Source organism: Protopterus annectens, chromosome 4.part1 (assembly GCF_019279795.1).
Source record: "Protopterus annectens isolate FY-2018-M chromosome 4.part1, PAN1.0, whole genome shotgun sequence".
Taxonomy (NCBI): Eukaryota; Metazoa; Chordata; order Ceratodontiformes; family Protopteridae; genus Protopterus; species Protopterus annectens.
In genome coordinates, this window is record NC_056734.1 from 5,452,047 (window position 1) to 5,475,613 (window position 23,567).

The 23,567-nt window shown below is 39.4% G+C and overlaps 1 protein-coding gene across 2 annotated transcripts in view; it reads right to left on the reverse strand.

The window, feature by feature from the left end:
* SPTSSB (serine palmitoyltransferase small subunit B) overlaps window positions 1-16,677 on the reverse strand; it is a 67,067-nt gene extending 50,390 nt beyond the window's left edge. Inside the window, exon 1 of one of the 2 annotated variants that reach the window (XM_044069979.1) lies at window positions 16,096-16,677. The gene's annotated coding sequence lies outside the window, so the exon portion shown is untranslated. Of the gene's footprint in view, window positions 1-15,536; window positions 15,703-16,095 lie in introns of those variants that run through there. The other variant, XM_044069981.1, reaches the window with a different exon arrangement.
* Between the last annotated feature and the right edge of the window lie 6,890 nt (window positions 16,678-23,567).

Consider the following 23,567-nt stretch of genomic DNA (forward strand, 5'->3'; position numbering starts at 1 on the left):
GTATCCTTACAGTTCTTAATGTCATTATAATGTTCATATATTCTTCTTCTTAATTTTCTTTCTGTTTTTCCTATGTAGAAAGAATTACATATTCCATATTTTGGTTGGAGTTCTTCATACCACCGCTTTTATTTGTTTCTTTGTAAATCTCTTACTTCTTCTGTAGGCAGTGTAGTTTATAGTACTACCACGGACCAGAATTGTTGTACATTGCCTTTCTGTAATGTAATATCGTATATTTGAGACCGCATACTTTCTGTTAGCATTAGGGAGGGATCCAGCACAAGGCTCCATAGCCAGCTATCTATGCCTGTTGCTAGCTTGGGGCCTCATAAATGTCTCATAGTACAGTCAGAATGTATCTTATCCCTTCTGTTTTTTTTTTCTATCTGAGCAGTCCCATCTCCCTTAAAATTAGTACTGTTATTTTTGACCCAATACTTCAAACTCTAACTAAATTTACCTGCTTGGATTATTTGGATTCTTCAATTTTGGTGGGCAGGAGGTGATATTTTCCATTTGTTTTTTTTTTTTTTCTTACTTCATGTAGTCTAACATATTCCCATTTCTTTAAAATTATTTACTTATTCTTCTCTTCTACCATATAGCCACGCTTCCCAGATAATGAGACTCCCTCCTTTCCTCATTTCTGTTGGTCCTGTCAGCAGTATCTCGAAGTTGAACTTATCAGTGGAGCGAACAGTAGGCTCAGTCAAGCTTATACAGATTGGCATGGCAGTTAGCCTGACAGTGCGACTCCATCTTAGAAGGTCAGACAACTTCATATTAGCTAATGCTAGTGTGGCTGCATACTACTTTTAGTAGGAGATCCCACCACTGTTTCTAATGTGTTGCCTCAGAGGACTTGCCTGACTGATGGATAGACACTGACCTGCCTTAAACCGTTCCTGTGCAGTCACATCTGCAAAGTCCATTGTAGTGAATGGGGAATTTAAAGCTTATAATTTACTTATTAGACTGGTATTAAATTATGATTTTTTGTAGTAGCCTGCTAGAGGCAATAGTAGGCACAGCAGTAATGTTCTGACCTCTCGGAATTATAGTATAATAAACTAGAACCAATTAATGCGTGGTCAGCAGTGACACCTACTGAAGTTCTTTCAACAGGTGTCATGTTGTGCTGGCTGTATGCCACAGCAGAAAAGGAATGACTGTTGATCAGTGTTTTCCGATCTGTGACCTGAGCTAATGTACAACTGCCAGTCAGATGTAATCAATAATGTGATTGATATTAAGATTTCATACTTCAGTTGTTCCAGAATTTGCAGACTGTAGTTAGACAGATGGCCTCTAGCAATAAAATGATTCTCTGTAGGATAGCAATCAGGCAGCAATGCTATTAGACTTTCATACTCCTTTGCAATCAGAATGTCATCAACTACAATGTCCATGCTTTTCCATTATATTTTGTGCTGTACTTTGACTGTCCCTGGTCAAATGATTAAATGAAACACTTTCATTTAGTCAGTCGAGAATGACACACACAATAGAGTTAAATACTTCTTACTGCAAAATGCAAGTGTGCTATTGGCGATTCAGTGTCTTGCATCATACTTCTACTGTGTACAGTCCCTTCTAAAATGTCTGACTTTCACTGAGGGTCCCTTCTAAAATGTCTGACTTTCACTGAGGGCTGCAGCTAGACAATAAATAATGACCTGCATTGAAGTTTCATACTTTCCATTGCTCTTAAAATGATTTTGCCTGTCCCCAAAAACAATTTTGGTTTTGGTCTTATTGTAGCTGCCTACCTTCAATTTAATTTCCAGAATGTTATTTACCTTCCACGGTCTGGAAGGAATGGGGAAGATGTGTGGCACTTGACTTAGTAACAGTTAACAATGCCCAACTTAGTTTCATACTTTTTGTTGCGATTTGCTCTTGCTGATTTTGACTAATTTTGCCATGCCCCTGGCAAAGTTTATTTTCTGGTATGTATCACCAAGGGTTACAGCCAGTCAATACTAAAGAGTAGAGTTACAAGTTTCACATGTCCTATTGTTCATAAAATTGTTGCAGTTACTAAATAATGACAGGTCATGGAAGTTCCAGACTTCACGTCCTTCAGAAAATGCTTGCTAAACCAAAGTTCATAAAATTGTTGCGGTTACTAAATAATGACAGGTCATGGAAGTTCCAGACTTCACGTCCTTCAGAAAATGCTTGCTAAACCAAAGTGTATTAAATGTAGAAACTTTAATATTTTTCAGGAGATAAATATTTGAAAATCTGTTCTTGGTTTTGGGTCTTTGCCTTGGATTCTTGATCTAAAAAGTTGAGAGGAGCATTGCACTGGGTTACACTCTATGGTTCTGACAGCAGCAAAGCGGAGATACATTTCAAGGCAATTATTCATGCACTGTGTAGTTCTAATAGCATTGAGCTAGCATACATTTCTAGATCATTATTTATATACGTGTTCATTCATGTGACCCCAAGCAAAACCCTGAGGTGTATTGTCACTCGTAGGACTGTAACTGATAGTCATATGTGTATGTGTGCACACACGCAAAGCTCATAGCTCAACTGTCTGAATTTGCCTCATATTTGTGGCCTGTTCCTTGTAAAATCTGTGGTATTCTGTTAAGGTGTTGTGGACTGCAGTCATTAAAATAATGACAAACATGGGTTTCAGACTTTGTATCCTTCAGAAAATGCTTGCCAATATAAAAAAAAAAAAAAAACTGTTGCTAGTAACTTTCTAAGTACATAAGAGCAATATTCAAAATCTATTCCTAATATATATACACCTTTGTCTCAGATTCTTGAGCTAGGAGGTTGAGAAGGCAATGGGTTGCACTGTGTAGTTCTCATAGCAGCGAGGTGAAATACATTTCTACATCATTACAGATGTAGCATTTCATGTACTTGATCACAAGCAACAAGGAGCTGCAACGGATATTTGTGTGTGTTGACCTTTGGCAGTCTTAATTATTTCACTCAACCAAGGAAGCCAAAAGATCGATATACCAGGATCAAAAGATAAATAAATCCGAGCTAGACAAATACGCTGAACTCACGACGGTTTATTTAAGCCATGACAAATATACACAGGTTTTCATCAGCGAACTCACCAACTTCTTCAAAACATTAAAAACGTCACCACTGACGCACCCGGTTTATATATTAAAATGCGACCACATGATGTCAACTCCGCCTCCTTCAATGGGTTGAAATTTAAATTAACACCCCCCCCCAAAAAAAAAAAAAAAGTGGTTAAAACCAACCCAGGTCACCAGATAATATTATATTAATATTACAATCAAGGTTGACACAACAGCCACTACCTCATAAAATAACAAAGCTACCAATTCTTTACTAGTAGCTCCTAAGACATATGCTAAATGTTCGGCAAGCTTAAAAGCAGGTAATCTGCAATATTAAATTGACAAATAAATAAAATACAACCTAAACAACCTAAATAGAAATAATAAAAAAATAAAAACTAAACCTTTCTAAAATATGATATAGATCAATCTTGACAACGTATCTAAAAACTAAACATAAAAAATTTTTATATAATCTAAATGTAAAAGACATATTAAAGCGGTCTACCTGATCAATTTCAAAACGCAAGTAATAGACAGCATGCTATTCAAGCCTGGAAAATGGTATGCTTCCAATTTTAATTGCCAACCATTTAAGTTCCAATATTAATGAATCAGGGCCCCCCCTATTGTCTAATCCAACTTGATCAATCACTGTGAAACTAAATTCATGATCAGGACACTCAATGTGCTTGGCTAGTGCATTATCCATTTTCTCCTTCTTGATGGCATAAATGTGTTCATATAGGCGCTCTTGAAATTTACGATTTGTTGCCTATATAAAACACAGGACATGAAGAACACTGGGCCAAGTAGACTACATGCGCACTAGCACAATTAAACCTCCCCTTAATTTTGCACTTAGTTTCTCTGATGATGAAATGGGTGCCTGCTTTTATGAACTGGCAATATTTACACATACTGCATTTATCCACACTATAGGTGGTGATGAAACTACATGCAAATACATCCCTTGCATGGACGTTTTCAGATGAACTGCCAACTCCACAATGGGATGACCTAAAATTGGTGAATATGTTCCATTCTCCCTCTTACAACATACCTCCTTCCACAAGTCATCAGGTGACTAGGGTAACCTCTATTCAAAAATAGGTTTCTGATGAAGGCTAATGTCTTTTACATTTAGATTATATACAATTTTTTTATGTTTATGTTTAGTTTTTAGATATGTTGTTAAGATTGATCTATATCATATTTTAGAAAAGTTTATTTATTTTTTTTTTTATTATTTTTATTTAGGTTGTATTTTATTTATTTGTTAATTTAATATTGCAGATTACCCGCTTTTAAGCTTGCCGAACATTTAGCATATGTCTTAGGAGCTATTAGTAAAGAATCGGTAGCTTTATCATCGTTTTATGAGGTAGTGGCTGTTGTGTCAACCTGGATTGTAATATTAATATAATATTATCTGGTGACCTGGGTTGGTTTTAACCACCTTTTTTTGGGGGGGTGTTAATTTAAATTTCAACCCATTGAAGGAGGCGGAGTTGACATCATGTGGTCGCAATTTAATATATAAACAGAGTGCGTCAGTGGTGACGTTTTTATTGTTCTGAAGAAGTTGGTGAGTTTGCCGATGAAAAGCTGTGTATATTTGTCGTGGCTTAAATAAACTGTCGGGAGTTCAGCGTATTTGTCTAGCTTGGATTTATTTACCTTTTGATCCTGGTGTATAGATCCTTTGGCTTCCTTGGTTGATTGAAGTTCGTCTTGGTCTTTTTCGATTTTTGGAGTCTTAATTATTTGGTTGAGAATCCAGTGGAAAGCACAAAATCTACAAGCTTGATTTGTTTTTTTGGAGGCATGTGTATGTGAAATGCTCTGTGCTATGCTACCACAGAGTTTGTCTGGCAATTGGTGCCAAAGAGTATGGCTATGTATTGGTAATCATCTGCTTCCCCCAATTGTCTACTGTGTGGCAGAACAACTCAAATCACCAGATAGTGCTCGTGGGTTGCCCATGAAAAGGAACACTGGTATCCAGGTTTCAATGTTACACACCATCTTTTGAATCCCTGCACCCTTTACATAACTGTTAATAAGCTTTTCACTGTATGCTATTTGATTCAGAATCCCAACACACCTCTTGCAGTGTAAGTGGCTTACCAGATGAACTTTCAAATAAATGTGAGAGAAGTTTAGTGTTGCTTATGCCAAGTCTGTTTAAAATGAGTTTTTGTTTTAACAACTGACTTATTTTTTGCTATAAGATTTGAAATAAAAATTTAAATTACATTCCAAATTTCTGTGATTAAGAAAAAAAATATATGCATACAGCAGATGTGAGCAATGTTTTATGGTAATTGGGTAGAGACAATCAAGCAGACCATCACCACCGATCCCCCCCCCCATTTTTCTACATTGAGTTGGGGGTGTAATGTCAACGGTCATTGATCTTGATTCCATGCCACTCTCCTACCTTCAATAGTCATGTCCGACATTCACAGGTCTTCTCTCACACAATCCAACCATTTCTTTGCTGGATGCCCTTATTTCCTTTTGTCCTTTTCCCAGTCTGCCCAAAATCCTCTTCACTATATTGTCTTCTCCTTTTCTGTACATTTGCCTGAACCACTATAATCTGTTCTCTTTGACCTTCTCTGCAACTGGAGCTACTATGGCTTCTACTCAGATTTCTTCATCTGTCCCAAAGTGTGCATCCTACCACCAGTCTCAGGCACCTACCTGTGACACTCTATATCATATACTAGCTTTGACTTACTTATTCAGACTCCCCTTCTTTTTATCCACCCTTCCTCATATACTAGCTTTGACTTACTCATTCAGACTCCCCTTCTTTTTATCCACCCTTCCCCATATACTTGAAGCCTTAGTTTTCCCTCCATCATAGTTCTCAGCATCTCTATTTTCACTTGTTTGCTGCCATTACAGATGCATTATATGACAGAGTTTCATCCCATATGTCTTCAGTTTTGCATTCCATTCCCCTATCCATTGCTAAAGTTCTTGTTCAGAGTCTGCCTGTAATATCACATTGTCTGCATAAAGCAACTTTGTTGATCTATCCTCTCTGTTGGTGTTGTAGTCCATCATAAGTATGAACAGCCTGAAGAAGTTCATTGTGTACTGTGGATGAATGAAAGAAATCTCTGGGTGTTTGGAGAGGTCCATCTGGCATCATTTGTTTTACTAGTTGGTCAAAAGTTTGTTGGCAAGTATGAATAGCAGTGGGCTCACAGCTGAACCCTAATGTACAACGGCTCCTACTCAGAATCCCTCTGAAAATAGAATACTGTTTGTACTTCAGTCCTTAGGTCCCTATACATTGCCTCCACTAATTCTACCAATGCTTCAGGGACTTTGAACCATTACAGGACTACCCAAATCATCTTTCTTTGTGCGTTGTCATATGCTTTTTATAAGTCTAGAAAAAGATCAGTTGGACTCTTTCCTCATTTCTAGTTTCTTCTCAACTGTCTGTCTCACTGCAAACATTGTAACAGTTGTGCTGCATACTGATCTGAATCTGAACTGCTCAACCCCTTCTTACTTTCTACTACTCTGCACATTCGTTTATTAATCGCCCTCTCCAGAATTTTCATGCAGTGTGACAGGAGTTTGATGCCTCTATGCTGCATACAGTTATGGATGCCCCTTTGTTCTTTTTCACTGGTACTAGTATGCTTATTCTCCAGTTATCTGGGATATGCACTTCCCTCCATATGGAAGAGTATTAGTAATGGAATACCAGTATGATTCATGGGTCTAAGTCTCCATTTTACAATGATCCAGCTCCAGCCACTATGCTCATGGACCGTATTTGTAACGATAAAAATACATTACTACACTACTACATACAGAACGTCTGTCACTTGCTTGTAGCAAACCATCAAAAGTATCCCGGCAAAGGGGATTTAATTGCGATTCTAGTGACATGTATAATTAACTGCTTTTCCTTCGAGTTATCTTCTGGCAGGTCTACTCAGACTGATCAAGTGAAATTTCTGCACATACAAACATATTCAACTTATTCTGCACACACAGTTTCCACATCACTCATGTGAAGTAAAAAGACAAGTCATCTGGTATCCAATGGTTAAGAAAAAAAAAAAAATCAAGCAATGCCAGCCTTCTAACTCCTACCAGTACGTTCTCTACATATACCTTAGTACGTTAGCACACAACAAGGTTTACAAGTGTCCTGCAGCTTAATATGACTGCTATCATCATCTACTATCACCACTACACTGTACATACCAGTATTAGACACTATTCTACTTGTATAATAAAAGCCAATCTGTGTGTGTAACTCATTTGTGACCGTCTTGGCCGAGGTAATATCTAAAAAGGAAGCATGAGCCAGCTAACCCACCCAATTAAATGTAAACAAATAGCTTGGACAGGTGTGAATAAAAGTACAGCTAAACCCTTTTTCTGAGGGTACCAAGGGGATGGGGGAGTGTACCTTTACACACACTGTTCCATTTACTGCTTAATGTTTGCCACCCAGCTGAACAATCCACATGCATTCAGCCTGCATATCTGCACTGGAAAAACTGAGGAGGATTCTTGGGTCTAAAACAGAATACTCTTTTTATAAACTGAAGACCAGAAAAGTGACATGGTCAAATAAAGGTCACATTATATTTTAATGCATACATATATATTAACTGTTACATACATTGTGTGTTAAAAGTTTTTAAGTCCTTAATCACAAGCGAAGGAACCAGACTAAACATAAAAACGTAATGTTGCTTGGAAATAAGAATATATATGTATAAATCATACATTCATCCCACTCTTCAAACAATGATAGTGTACTTCTACATTTTTTGGTTGTGATATTAACACAAAAGCTAAAAACAACTACAATCAAAACAGTTGCAGTCATCTATGCACAAAAGCATTTTCAGTAACACTCACTATGTATAGAGCTGCTATGATGCAAAGTATCACCCCCCATTTGTAATGTGTTATGTCTACCCTTCTCTCAGTTTCTCAGCAACTTATCTGATGGGAATGAATTATCCATACCCACTTTACCTTGACTGTGCTGATGCAAAGATATACAGAAATTTTAAATTTCACAGTAGTACGAGAGAAAGGAAAAAGATTTAGGAATGCAACGCATAAACAACTTCCATGACAATATCTGCATAACAAAATATTAAATGTCATCAGTGTTGTAGCAGTAGCCTTACAACATTTTATTCTTTGATTCTTTTCCCAACTGTGGTGTCTTCTGTACAGAATCTGTATACCCCCTCCATGTCATGTCCAGATATGTTTTTGTTTGGGTCATCCTACAAGCCAAAGACATGCCAACAGCTTAAAATGTTGACACCCTAAAACTGCCTCTGCACATGGACTGTGTGCCCCATGGTGGACTGACATTCTTTCCAGTCTGGGATGCTTATAGTGATAGTCACCTGCTTCCTCACATTCCCTGAGCATAATACAGGCATCAGAAAATACATACCTGTGACTAAAAGGCAATCTCATAATTAGATTTTAATAAGGGATTCATCTCCCCAAGTTGGACTGAGAATTCCATCAGAATAAATATGCAAGACAAGGCAAACAAATTGCAAATATAGTAACCAAAAGCAGTTATGTGACCCATTGACAACCAATTAAAAACACAAAGATTATTTACCAAAAAGTGGATGTTGCAATGCCCAAGAGTCATAAAACAAAAACAAACCATATTAATTGTGTTTTACTTTTGGAAAACAGACTGACAGTACAGTAAAGCAGGACATCATAGTGCACTGAAAGCAAGAATACAACAAAAAAAAATCTAAGTAAAATAAGTTACCTTAGATCTAAAAATCAATAAATAAAATTAATAAGAGTTCCTAGATTTGAAATTACTGCGCAGAGTTCCTAGAAATTACTGTGCATACTACCCATTTGATTCATGGATTACTATTGCCAGAGAGACCTTCTCATTTCTAGAAGCAGCCTGTGTCATTTGCTGTTTTGGTACAGGATTTTTTTTTTTTTAAACCAGTTGCAAAGCCCTTCGCCTCTACAACTACCAACTGCTACAGCAGTCATTGAGCAGGGTCTTGCTCTTCACAAAGCAGCCTAGCTGCTACCCAGCACATTTTGTTCCATGCTTTGAATATGACAGTACAACAGTTTACAGCAGTGAAGTCCTGACAGTCTACTATTTTGTTTGGCCACTATATTTCTAGTAATCCCCTACTTATTTCCTAGTCAGCCGTCTAATGACTGGCCTTATCCATTCATGCAATCAGTAAACACAAATATCACATGCACTGTGTATACTTTCCACAGACCTATGAAGAAATTAACAATTGCCATCTGCAACAGGCCACAAGCTTTAAACAGACTGCTGCAATTGCAGCTATCAACTATGTCTTAAACCTCTTACTGTCCCCTCCTGATCTGACTTATGAGCACTGATGCAACAATGCAAGGGGAATGCAAGGGGTCTTAGTAGACTGCTTCTAAACACAGTGCCACAAAACATAACATCTTTCCTGCTCTAGCAATGGTCCAATTCATTACTCAATATACCGTGATATAGAAGACACGGCCTTACTACTATTACTACAGACTGGACTGATGGATCAGAATACTGGAAATAGAAAGCCCACCAAGACATAAAATCATAACATTTGATGTCTAAACTGTTAAGTCCCCCTCCCAAACATATCTCCACAATAACTGCCTTGCAAAGAAGCACAAGTTTTGCACAAACATTTCCCAGGGAAGGCTGGTAAAATTCTTAAATTCGACACAGCTTTCTTCCTTGCATGATTGTAACTTGAGTGGTGGCAGTACTAAGTAGAAATCATCAGTTTTAATTCTAATGGGGAGAGTGGTTCAACATATCTGTCCTACATACCACGTGCAGGGGGGGGGGAGGGGTGCCTTATGACCTTATGACTAGACTGACAGGCATATGATTTAAACGCACAGTCTTATTGACATCTCGTGTAGACAATGCATGGAATGAAATACTCATTCAATTCTGTCTGACTGTATTATTGTACTGTGATTACCATGTGTTGTATTATTGTACTGTGATTACCATGTGTTATTTTTGATCTGATTAATAATTTCATTTATCCCTAGGTGAGCATAAAAATGGTCTAACAGGACCAGCATTTTGCCTTAGTCAGCAAATACAAATAAACAAATGATGTGCATAAGTTTAGTGTGTCGAGTGCGGTTAGACATGGGAGAAGGCAATGCCATGTCAGGGTAGACTGGCACCGGTACTACTGCCTTGTACTTCAGCAGTAGTGTAACTATTAAGGCAATAGATACAGTAAACTCAATACAGTGTTCCAAGAATCATGGCTTGCTGTTAAGTGTTACCACAACCCCATCAACACCTTTTACACATACAATCAGGGACTACCTTCTTCTGTCATTAAGGACATATTCTGTAATCTTAAAAATGCAGTGCACAGTACTTCACAGTTTTATTATTTATAGGTTCATAGGTAGGTAACTAGGCTATCTGCCCGAAGACATTTATAAGCCTAGCCAGAATGTGTTGGCTTTCGCTGCCCTCTTAGATTAGTTCCCTGTGCCTCTGTCCAGCAGAGCCATTGAAGTGATCCCTGAGGTAAACTTTCTGTTTCCCATCCACTTGTCAAGGTTTCTCGTGAAGAGAGTTAGCGAGGAGCTCTGCCTAATGTAGACTGGAATTTTGTTCCAGAGCTTGAGAAGTCTCTGGGACAGGAATCCATCCCTCCAGCACATCCTATTTATTGTTGTGGTGAGGTTTAGATCCCTGGAGCATGTGGCTCGAGGGGGATATGGTTTTCTTTAGGTGGAGCATGTCCATCAATTCTGGGTTGGACATGGCCTTGTATGTCAGGCAGACATCACCTCTGAGTAGGCGGTATGCAACAGAGTACAGCTGAAGTTTCTTCAGTCGAACTGCATATTCTGCGTGAGGCCAGTTATCCTCTTGGTGAGGAATTTATGCCTTACAAGCTCCTACAGTTCTACAGACAGTGAGGTTTGGTTTTAAGAGTCTGAATGCTTCATTAGAGACTTAAAGTCATACATAAAAATTCAATGGTTTGTTGGAATCCTTACAATTAAACACTTCCTTAGCGGGTCATTTCCATATATCCGATGGGCCTCCTATAGAGGTTTAAGGCATTACACATTGAAGACTGCAGTTTAGCTAGAGTCTCTGTTTGTCAGCTTTTTGGCTTTCCTCGTTTTCCTTTTACAGTTTGTTTTTGTATTAGGTTATCGGACCTTGTATTAGCTTCCATAGCAATGGATACAAGGTACAGGCTTTCCAAACAGAACTGATCATATTTTCTTTTTGTCATCAGGAATAGGTCACCTTTAAATGACCTTTGTGAAGCAGAACTCAATGGCTTGTTAAAATGCTACAAACATTAACCACCATTTTCAATAAATGGCCAAGTCAGTGAGATGATAAAATGTTTTCCTTCATCTCTCTAAACATGTCTAGAACCAAATGGACTTTGGTTGATTAACTGGTAAATTATGTCATTGGCCAGTGTTCCTAAAGCTTTAAATATGTGTTATTAGAGTGTGACAACTGACCTTGTGGTCAAAGATTAATTCATGCCCTTTTTCTGCTAGGTCTCATGATTCTGCAATAAGCAACATATTAGGGCCCACTTTCAACTTTTGTATTAGAGAAGAACAGACCAAAAGAGATTGCTTCAAGTCAGGACACCACTTAATTCCACAGGATACCACTGGGAATTCCAACCCCCCATCTGCGAATTCCATCTTTCCCCATCAGGACACCACTGGGAATTCCATCCTTCCTCATCAGGATGGCACAGGAATAACACTCCTATCCTGACTTGTTTCCCTTTGCTCTACTGGTATTTATCTCACTAAATATTATATAGATGAACAATGAAATCAAAAACATAATTCCTATTAAGAGATATTCTCCATGTAGATTTTAACAGGGATACAGATATTGACTACCACGTTAATGACGCTACATAAAACAAGCTAAATACAATTAGCAGAAGTCATGATTTGGTAGATGTCTCTGCTGGCCAGGAAGTTTCAGAAGCAGTTGTAGGAGGATTGTAAAAAAGTATTATGCTGCCCTATTGCACAGAGGCAGGACATCCATTTCTGCCATTGGTGATCACAGTTTAAGAGTGGGCTCTAGATGTTGGTGAGTGGAACTGTGGGGATAAGATGAAGAGGCCACTGGGCAGATCTTTTATCCTGCGGGCAGTATTTAGGGAAACCTGATGACTGTGCATCCTCTACTGGTGACCAGAGGCTATTCAGTAGATGTGAGAGGTAATGATTTTGTTATAACATGTTCCACTATCAGTTTTAGGGGCTCTGACTGACCAGTCTTCATAACAGCTCCTGGATCTGCATACAAGACTCCTACAACAAACCCCCTTACCCCTGGGGCTACAGCTGAGCTTCTGAAAAAAGTTAAATTCCCCATGGAGGCAGTGGGGCTTGCATGCTAAGGGTTATGTCTGGGGTATCCAGTTAAGTAGCAACTAGGTGAGCTGGCTAAAGTGGGTTTGGAAGCAAAGCAGAACAGGAAGTTACATGGGGGTCGAGAGGGGAAATAAGAACAAATAAATAAAAAGCAAATTCTGAATTATGAGCTCAAGACAAGGGAATAAGTGAGCCATCACATCAGACTAACTAATGCTGTCAAGTTTTATTAACTACGGCCTTTCACGGGGCGAGGAATGTATTAATGATACTTTTGTTTTAAGAAGGGTTCATTCAAAATCAGTTCATACCCAATGTATTAAACCTAGGTTTAATCAAAACCAGTGCATCCCGATGCAGCTCCAAAACACAGAGATATAAACACTTGACTACGTATAGGCAAACAAAGGAAATCAAATAGCAAATTAGGTACTTGTAGGAGCTGGTGAGAGAGGGTAAATGTGAGCAGCTGTTTCTAGCCCACCCATCCTGGGTGCAATGATGTGGCCTGTGGTTCTCATCAGGTGTGACACCAAGGAGGAGTACTAGGTGTTGCACGTTATGGGGCTTGAGCTTAACAAGCCCATGCTTATGGGTGTACTTGTACAGTAGGCTAAGTGGAAGTGAGCATGGGGAAGCATGGTAGCACATAATGAAGCTAAAAACAGCCTTCATGGGGGGATGGGATGTTCCACCAGGACAGAGGGCAAACAAACCCACAGGACTAGCAAGCTGGTCTGATCCCCGACACCTTAATTTCACTGCAGATAAGCCACTTAGGATTACTAGAAAAGACTGACTGAATGGCTTCTGTTGCGTAGCCCATGGATACCACCGTGAATGGGCAAATTAGGTGCAGACAAAAGATCCATCAATCTAGGTTCTGTGAGGAGAGGAATAACTGTATCCAGGAAGTTGCTCTTTTGCCCAAGATGTGGAAAGCTGGTTAAAATGTATGAAAGTGCTAAAGCACTCTTCCTTCACTCCTGCATAAAGAATGTGTGGAGCTTTGCCCCCACTCCTACCCACAGGAAATTGTCATGCTGTTTTTGTTTGGTTTACAGTGTCATGTCATCAAATTGTGTTCACCGAAACCATATTTGAATATACAATTGACTGAAGCTACATAACATAAAGACAGCTGTATTAACTGCCCTGGTACTGAAGTAATGGATCAGCAGAAAGGGATGTTTGAAGGAGCAGGATATACCTAGCCAAGCAGTAGTGCAGGATATACCTAGCCAAGCAGAAGTAAAATAAAAATCACTAGCATCTATTGGTCACTTGTGGGTAACAAACAGATGCTAACAAAAGTATCAGAAAGCCTGAAGAGAAATCGTTAGTAGGCTTTAGTGAACACATGACAATTAAATATACCGCTATCCAAGTATCAAGCTAAACAGCAAAAAAAAAATAAATAAATAAAAATGTTTCTCTTGCATCTTTTCTAATCACTGTGGTCTCAATAAAAGTTGCTCATTAGTGAAAATGAAAAGTCATGTTGTAACAGATGCAACATATAAATAACTAACTTGGTAACATTTTCAAAAGTTGACATCATTATTGTAAACAGGAGTACATTATGACAAGTCAGCAGAAGTAATCAGGGCAGTGTTTATTTCCTCACCATCCATATACAACAAATAATACATAAAATATTTGGCCCCTTATTTTTTGAGTCCATTTTTTTAAACATTCTACATTATATGTATTTCTCAAGACAAAATGTTGAAAACACCATTACTCTCTAGAGACAAAAACAAAATATAAAAATGCTTTACTGTGAAGCAACTTCTAGATTATGATTGGTATTTGCCTAAAGATCAAACAAGATTCCTTTGTTCCTCATTTTAATGAACTATTACTGAAGTCACATTACCCACGATACTGAATGGTGTTAGCACTTACTAAAATCTTACAGGCTAATATGTTTGAGCAACTGAGTCCCACAATAATCCATGTCCAGGAGTAGTTTAGTAATCTGTAGATACAGGAATGTAGCAAAAATGTTAACATAACAATCTAACTTTGCAAAAGTGACCCTCATAACCAGTAAGCAACTCCCCTGTTATACATTTATAATCCACCTACAAGGAACCTTGGTGTTCCACTATCTCAGAAGTCCTCTCCGAAGGCTAGGAGAAAGAAAACTAAATGACACCAAAAAGAAGTACAACAGTTTCCAGCCCGTTCCAGATAAAGATGCCCAACTTATCCAGCCTCTCACTGCAAATATGCTCTTCTCAAAAAATCACCTACATTATACAGATTTAATATTTTAATACAATCTGCTGCCTAGAAAAGAGACCTAACTGCTGCTTTATGCTTTGGGGTAGAACAGTGAACAAGTACTGAACTAAGCATAAAGAGCCTGGTGTGGTCAAATCAAAACTTTAAATATGTTCTTGTTTTGAAAAAAAAACAAAAAAACTTTAAATATGTTCTGATGGCCTTTTCTTTTGTACTTGATCCTGAAAACTGGCAGTTGGATTTGAGCATCCACGCTCACCAGACAAAACTCTCTCCGTAGTTCACACTGGAAAAGTGTCATTTACATTGCTTCACAGAAAAAATATATAAATTTCAAATATGCAAAGCACAAACAGCTGACCAATAATTATTAGGAACTTGAATTCCCCATCATTTTAAATTAGGCAACATTTGCTTAAATTAGGCAACATCTGCTAACCAGTTAACTGAGACAGAAGTTGCAGAGCTTATTTGTAGAAGTCACCCAGGACTTCAAACAATTACAGTTGGGCAAAGAGTTTAAGGCAGGGTTAAAAAGGATAATGTAAATGCATTTAAGAACACTTGCCAAGTGTATTTAAAATTAAAACTTATTCAGGTGTCACAAGTATTCTTAATTTTAGTTTGTGCAGGACTTCTATTCAGCAACAAAATTGTTTTGCAAATATATTATCAAACGACATTTGCCTACACCTCAGAAGTTCTTCAGGTTTGTCTAATTCAATTTTCTTAGTAAATCCAGTCTGCAAAATGTGGGGGAGGGCTCTTTAGACATACCTGACACAGGTCTCGTGTGCAAATTCTGGCAGAACAACAACGCTACACCCAAGAGGTTACGTTCCATATATCCATTCCATTAAAATCACAACTAAACGCGCCAGACGTCAAGAATCCTCATATTTTGCCAAAAATTGCACATCTGTTTAGATTTAGGCGATAAAGCCACAGTTTATGTTTTTAAAGTGCAATCTTTTGGAGCTAACCTACCAACTAATACAGTTTAACACCACAAAAAAGCCTCGCCCCCGATCTCCAGTTACACAGTACCATTTCAACTTTCCTGAAGCATAAAAGTACAACAGTTGACAAAACATGCTCCTCTTTTACCTTTTTAGTAACTGATCCAAAATTATGCAGTGGAAGCGTGACAACAAAATGCTAAGAAAAAAAAAAAAAAAACACCTGGACACTGACAGCTATTGCATGCTACTTGGATACTATTCCTGAAGTAACACTCGAAAAGTCACTAACTGATTGCAACTTAAAGAAGTCTTTCGAAAATTCCCATACTAATGATAGGGGCTGCTATGTATCCGCAGCTTCAAAAATGACTCACCTGCAGGATTTTTTCCACTTATTGCAGACTCGGACTATTTTAGCACATCACGGCTTATACTAGTCTTACAAGACGAGTGAAAAGAGCGTTAAGTTGGTTACATGTGGGGACCAGGTGTTAGTCATCAGCCTCCCTCCTTAAAGCAGTTAAACCAGGTGAACCCAATACTAGTTTTACAAAAAAATACAATTTATGGAGAGATCAGCAGAAAAGTGGCGCAACCCTCGTCTCGGTCCTGCTGTTTAGAAACCTCTCTGCACTTGTTCTTCCCACAAGCCACCTGCGCTCAGCTAATAAGAAGACGGGGCTGAAATACCTCTGGGATTGGAATATGCTTACAGAACCGGTAGAGGAATGCAGTAGCGCAACTTTTCTTCAGCTATAAGTAACAGACTACATATCACACGGGAGGGAGCCAGCTGCCTGCAGGACCATCAGAGTTCCTAGTTTGCTGCAGAGCAGGGGCATGCTGCATTATCCTGCAGCAAATGCTCAGATCTCATTACAGCAAAACCTCTTGCAACACAGCACACCCCTCTCAGTCAATACCGATGAATGACGTCTGATACCACCCTGCCTTGTAATTTGGGAAAACCCCATCCACTGAAGCAGTCAGTAGTTGGGATACTGGGCTCGTTCGGCGCAGCTGGCTCCGCCCACACGCAGGGATGTCTGCAGGTGCAGGAGGTATGGGCTTGTTTGGGGAACATTCAGAATGGGCTTAGAGTTCTGCTTTTGAAATTAATCTTGCAACATTTAGCGCACAGATAACGTGTAGGTGTGGTGTAGATTTACTATTATTTGTTTGTTTAGCAAGCATGACGTCAAGCAATGCATTGCTTCATTTTGTATACTGGCCACCACACCTGAAAACTAAAACGGTAAACAAACTATTTCCCTTCTCATGTTGAGTGAGTGATCATAGTCAGATAAGCTGTGCAGGCTCTTCTGGTAACAATGGACAGGTCTTCCACAGAAGATGAGTGCCTGGAGAATTCTTTATGACATTTACTTTGCCATAACATCTTGTCACCCTATTTTTACTATTTAACCTGTTTTTTCAGTGTGCAACCCCCCCCCCCTCCCCCCGAATTAGTGCCCCTAGTCTTACTTGGAGGAACTATCTACAAATAGTTTGAGTGACAATAACGTTTGATGTGCTTCCGCACAGAAGCACAAGGGAAGAGAGAAGATAAAGGGGAGAGACAGAGGAGGTTAGCAGAGACGGTTACTCAGACGTGGGTCCACCTAGGAAACAGATCTTTAAAGAAATACTAAAGGATTTCTTAACTGAAAGATCTAAACGTACTTGTCATGAAATACATAACCGTTTGTGCTTCTGGAGCAATGGGTGAAACCCCTGTTTGAAAAACTGAATGGCTATTAATATAAAGTAATGGTTGCAACTCATTTTACTTTCTGTTTTTATTTTCTATAGCGTAATACTTGGGTAACAATTCCTGTATGCTGCTACAATCTTTTCATATTGTCCTGTTTGCTCTACTGTGCCAGTATTGCAAGGCTCTCTTACAAATGTTATTGCTTTCTTGGCATCTATTTTTATTTGTATTTGCACAAACACTACTTATTGTCTTGATTTCCATTTTGTCATCCCTCAGTATGTCTACTATACTGTATCTCTTGCCACTTGTTACATAGGTTCATAGGTAGGTACTAGGCTATCGGCCCAGGGGCCTATACAAGCCCAGCCAAAAAGGTACCCTGGCTTTTGCCACCCAAGAAAATTATTTTCCTGTGTCACTGTCGAGCAGAGCCACAGGAGTGATCCCCGGGGTGAATTTCCTATTTCCCATCCAGTCATCAAGATTTTTCTTGAAGAATGCTAATGAGGAGCTTTGTTTGATATAGATAAATAATTTATTCCAGAGTATGGGAAGTCTCTGGGACAGGAATCTATCCCTCCGGCATGTTTTGTTTATTGTGGTGACAAGGTTTAGGTCCCTAGAGCATGTAGCTCGAAGGGATTGGGACTTTCCAACAGCTCTGGGTTTGACATAGCTTTGTATGTTAGGCAGAGATCACCTCTGAGTAGGTGATATGTGATGGAGTAAAGCTGGAGTTTTTTGTGATGGTCTGCGTAGGGCATCTGTTTGAGGCTGGTAATCCTCTTTGTGAGGTATTTCTGCAGCCTTTCCAGTTGTAGATGTCTTTTGTGGTACATACCAAAAGGGGTGTTGTACTCTATAATGGGTCTAATGAGTGACGAGTAGAGGGGAACAATGACCTCTTTTTTTATGGATAAGAAACCTTTTGTGATGAGGTGTGCCACGTAGAAGGATTTCCTGACTACTTTGATGATGTGATTATCAAAGGAGTGACTACTGTCCTCCTGTGTCCCAAGGTCTCTTATCATACATTCGGTGTTAAGTATACTACTGCCTATGTTGTAGTTCATGGGTACAGAGTTTTTACCAAAGGGGATGACAATGCACTTTTTGGCATTGAGCTTGAGGCAATGGCTTTGACACCAGGCATCTGTCTCAGTGAGGCCCTTTTGTAGGATGTCCACATCGTTAGGAGTTTCGATTATGGCTCCTAGTTTGCAGTCACCTGCGAACTTCGTTAGCCTGTACTTCAGAGAAGTAGATACCAAACAGGAGAGGACCCAGGACTGAACCCTGTGGTACTCCACTTGTCACTGGTCTGAAATCAGATTTGGAGTCTGCTACTTTCACAGTGTGGGTTCTGTCAGTGAGCCAGTTGGCAACCCATCTTGTGATATAGGGATTTATACCTAGGTTAGTGAGTTTATCTATAATTCCAGAGTGGGGTATGGTGTCAAAAGCCTTGGCAAGATCTAGATAGGCTGTGTGAACCACTTTACCCTCATCTACGGCTTTGTTGACTGCTTCAAAGAAGTCTACCAGGTTTAGGAGACATGATCTGCCTTTTACAAACCCAAATTGGGTGGGGTCCAGAGTTTGGAGATTACCAATGTCTTTGTTTATTAGTTCCATGATGATATGTTCCATGGCCTTGCAGACCAGGCTCATCAGGCTAATGGGGCAGTAGTTCCCAGGGTCCGTGGTGGCTCCCCCCTTGTGGAGTGGGATAACAGTCGCTGTGCGCCATTCAGTGGGCACAAAGCCTGAGGTGAGGCTATGATTGAACATGGTACTTAGGTGGGGTGCCAGTTCGTTCTGTAGGTCATGTAGAACGCAGCCTGGGATGTTGTCTGCTCCCATGGATGCTGTGTTCCTGGCTTTGGAGAGTGTGGTTTTTACCTGTGCAGCTGTGATTACAGGAACTTTGCATTCTTCCGGTATAGAGATGGGCTCTTTAGGGGGTGAGAGGGGGGGTACAGTTAGCACTGAACCTATCTGCCAGAATGTTGGCAATATCAGATGGGTCTGTATATTTAGTGCCATTGTGCTGTAACTCAGAGCAGATCTGAGTGTTGCCATTAAGATTCTTGACATAGCTATAGAATGCTTTGTGGTTGTCTTTAGAATCAGTGGCAATTTTCTTTTCATAACTAGCTTTGGAGGATTTTGTCAGGGATCGCAACTTCTTACTTAGGCTGACTAGGGAGATCCTCCACTCATGGGATTTTACTCTCTTTTGCAACAGTTTCTTCCTTCTGTTGTACAGTTTGTTTATGGCAGGGGACCACCAGATTGGCTTCCTTTTTTTGGAGGATAGCGTCTTGGTTTTGTTTGAGATAGCATGATCCATGCACTCACATCAGTACCGCTGTTCTGCATTGTGGCTGAAAAAGGGTCCCTGAACAAGCCAACTTAGATGAATATCAAACAGGTTTTAAAATGTGCATAAAATATGTCTTGCACTCATTGACTGTTAAATATGACAAACATGTCCAAGGAATGCAAATGCTGTAGAGCAGCGTTATAAGAACACTGCAGTGCACATCCACGCAATGTGATGATAACCCAGACTTATTAAACAAGCTAAATATCTACTTCAGCAGATTCGAGGAATGAAATAGAACCTCACCAGAGAGACTACCCACAACTGAAGATGACACATTGCTATGCTTCAGCCTGGAAGGAGTACGCAGGAACCTATGTTGTGTTCATCCAGTCAAAGGAGCTGGTCCGGATAGGATCCCAGGGAAGCTACTTAAAACTGTGCTGATTAGCTGGCACCAGTCTTCACAGACATTTTCAATATATCGGTCTGCCAGGAAAAAGTGTCCAAATGCTTTAAGACCACTGGCATCATCCCTCTGTCCAAGAAACTATCTCCACCTTAATTAAATGATTACTGGCCAATTGCACTTACCTCAACAGTGATGAAGTGTTTTGAAAAAATGGTCAAGGATCACATAAATGAATGAACATATGATGAACTTTTATTCACAAGCCTTCCTTTACAATTAATCAAATTGGCCACTACACAGGAACATACTCTACTAATTATATAAGATCCTTATTCCCTCTCTATGCAAACAGGTGAGCTCCAGAGTCTAAGATTAAAACTATTCCCAAGCAAAACTTTAGTTCAGTCCCAATTGCCTTAGCTTTACTCATCCTTAAAGAGCTTGCTAGCAACATTTGCTTCTAGATAAACATGATTGTTTTTTAAGCTTTCTTGCTTCTCAGGTGTAGCCCCACTCTGTTCACCCTCGATACACTTGGGCTTTCTCGCCTCTCAGGTGTAGCCCCACTCTGTTCACCCTCGATACACTTGGGCTCACTTCTACTTGCTGGAGATATTCATCCCAATCCAGGTCCCACTCAATACAACTCCACCTATAACTATAGCCCCACTAACCCATAAACCTCTGCCCCCCCCAAACAAACAAATCTCCTTTTACCCAATAAACACTAGAAGTATATTAAACAAGGTTAATGAACTCCATGCTTGGATCTCAAGCCACACCCCTGATGTCATCATCCTAACAGAAAATTGGCTAAAACCCCAATACCATGACAAAGACTATCTTCCTCCTGGCTATTGTACACTGTGCCTTGACTGCCAAAAAAAAAGGGTGGTGGAGTTGCCATTGTTTAATATAACCACCTTGCTCTAACAACTCCTAATAAAACTATCCAGTCCTTTCCCCCTGCTGAAATACTGACAGCCAGCCTTGTACTTAACACCCATACCCCCATCACAAAAGTAGCAATCTACATTCCCCAAGGGTATAATTTACTCCTGCTGGAAAACAATTATCTCATACTTCTCTCAACATATCCCTATTGAAACCATTATTGTTGGTGATGTCAATATTAATTCGTTAACTCTCTGTACCCCAAATTCTTCTTTACACATCAACTTGTACAGCTTTACTCAACTTATCACTGATGCCACCCATACCAACAACTGTCATACACACAGCACCTTTATCAAATGGATTCTAGCCTTTCATCCCTCTAAATATGACAATCCTGAAACCCTTCCCAACACACTAAGTGATCCCTCCCCAATAAAAGTACTTAGATATATCCCTCACTTTACTAAACAGCACAGGTTTATCACATGCCATAAGCTTACTAACTTCTACCCTGACACCTTTAAATCTCTTCTCTCTAAAGTTAACTGGAATTTCTTTACCCAACTCCCCCTTGACAATGCTGTCCTGTCTTTCAACTCCACCTTTCTCAGTATTCTTGACTCACTTGCCCCACTTTGAACAGTCCATATTAAATCCAATATATCTCCATTGCTATCAAATTCCACCCACATCCTAATGAAAAATTGAGACAGAGCATGGAAAACATGGACCAAAACAAAGCTCTCTTCAGGCTTGCTAAAATACAAAGAACTTAGAAATTGAAATCAGATCAAAAAGTGTATTAATAAAGATAAAAGAGACTTCTATTATAATCCACACTCAGCCTAGAAATCTAGCCCTCAAAAATTTTGGAACTCATTAAACCACATACTACATCCTGGTGGTCCCTGCTCCCCCAATCCTTGTTGTGATAAGACCCCCAAAGATACTTCCTCCACCTTCAGCACATATTCCATTGACTCTATATCCAAACTATTTAACTCCACTGCCAGCTCATCTACCTTTAATAATATTTCAAACCCCTGTCTATCAAATCCCACTATATTCTCATCAAATTCTTTTTCCCCTCAAACCTGTACCCACTAGCTACATCAAATCCCTAATCTCTAAACTTAAACCTTGCTCAGCTTCTACCAACAGCATTCCTTCCCTTTTCCTTCAGTTAGCTGCTGACTCTCTTGCTCTCCCTGTAACTATCTTAATCACTCCATTTCAGAGTCTAAAGTCCCTTCCATATGGGAACAATTCTTAACCTTACCAATACATAAAGGAGGTAACTCCTCAGACATCACTATTTTTAGACTAATTGCCATCCTTTCACCTGTCTCTAAAGTTTTAGAAAAATGCATACATAAACAAGTTACCTACTACCTACTCTCTGAAAATCTGCTCACACCTACTCAGCGTGGCTTTAGACCAAAGCATAGTACTACTACTGCCCTACTATTATTCTTTAATACTATATCCCTTGCCAGAAATAACAACAAACATGTCTCTTTCCTATTCTTAGATGTCTCTAAACCTTTCAACATTGTCTCTCACCCTCTCCTTCTGCACAAACTAACCAACCTTAACGTCTCCCCTGCTACTCTTTCATGGTTTTCCACCTACCTCACTGACAGATTTCAAGCAGTGAAGTGGCAATCTGCACTATCCCCTCCTTTCCCAGTTAAAATGGGTGTCCCTCAGAGTTCCATCCTTGGTCCACTACCTTTCAACATCTTCACTAATCTTCTTTATTCTTCCTGTTCTCAGTCATCACTGGTCCAATATGCTGATGACTCTACTGTCATCACTATTGTGACTCTCCCTTCAAAATCATCTCTACATCACAGCCTTCCTTTAACTCAGTAGAAAACTGTCTCTCTGATAACCAGCTTATCCTTAACACCCCAAAAGAACTAAGCTACTGGTTTTTCTTCCTAAAAACTACAACCACATTAAATCCAGTTTCACAATCCTGTCCCTCAATGACACACACATTGAGGTGGAAACTAGCACTAAACTCCTTGGTGTCATCATTGACAACCAACTTAAATTCGATCTACACATTAACAACTGCATCAAGCAAACTCATCAGAAACTAGGGCTCCTCTACCACAACAAATAAATTCTCACCAGTGAAACTAAAGTAACTCTCTGGTTATGCCTACCTCCTGCCCAGTCTATTATATGGCTCTCAAATTCTTACTTGCCTCAACTCCACACTCCTTGTAAAACTTGAATCTACCTACAACAAGATACCTAAATTTGCAGCCCATCAAACTTACAAGTCAGATCATTGTCCTACCCTATCATCTGTCATCTCCCACTGTTTACCTGATAGATCCCTCTGGAATTCTAACCTGGATCTGCTACAAATCCACACACCTAAATCTAAGAAAGGATGTATTCTCTATAGCTATAATCCTTCCAAGGCCTGGAACAGACTCCCACTAGAGATCAGGTCACTCAAACAAATTAGTCAATTCAA